Source organism: Sinocyclocheilus grahami, unplaced genomic scaffold (assembly GCF_001515645.1).
Source record: "Sinocyclocheilus grahami isolate Dianchi unplaced genomic scaffold, SAMN03320097.WGS_v1.1 scaffold819.1, whole genome shotgun sequence".
NCBI classification, from domain to species: domain Eukaryota; kingdom Metazoa; phylum Chordata; class Actinopteri; order Cypriniformes; family Cyprinidae; genus Sinocyclocheilus; species Sinocyclocheilus grahami.
Window position 1 is genome coordinate 430,435 of NW_015505998.1, and position 520 is coordinate 430,954.

General features: G+C 37.9%; 1 pseudogene; it reads left to right on the plus strand.

Annotated features, from left to right (window-relative positions):
- Positions 1 to 336, plus strand: part of LOC107562341 (interphotoreceptor matrix proteoglycan 2-like) — a 22,309-nt pseudogene extending 21,973 nt beyond the window's left edge.
- The last annotated feature ends 184 nt before the right edge of the window (positions 337 to 520 follow it).

The following is a 520-nucleotide window of genomic DNA, read 5'->3' on the forward strand; positions in this document are numbered from 1 at the left end:
TTTCCTATAATTATATTGTTTAAAAGAAAAAGAAAAGTGCTACCACTTTTGCCATAAAACAGGACTTTACTCAAGGAATCCAAATGATACGATTTCCAGCATGTTCTAAAACAAAGCCTGTTTTGTACCTAAAAAACCTTCACTAATGTGTCTTCTTTACAGAAATTGTGATGCATCACACACCTGTGAATTTGTCCATGGGAAATGACGTTTTTTTCCTTTAGGTGATATTGATGTCTTTCTTTGCCTTTTAAAATCTAGACTTCATATTGTTGTATGTGCTGTCCTGTTTATAGAGGCAGAGACCAGACCACCATACCAGGCCTGAGGAGTTAATCACAGAAGATTACACATTATAATGACTGTCCGTGAGGTAAGAGTAGATCTCATGTGCTATCACCTTGTGTTGTGGTTGTAAAACAAATCCCTAACTATTAGACCAGTGGCCAGTTACATATTATGCAACTGGCCAGTGCCATTTGCACTGGCTACCAGTAGCTGCTCGCATTAAATTCAAGGC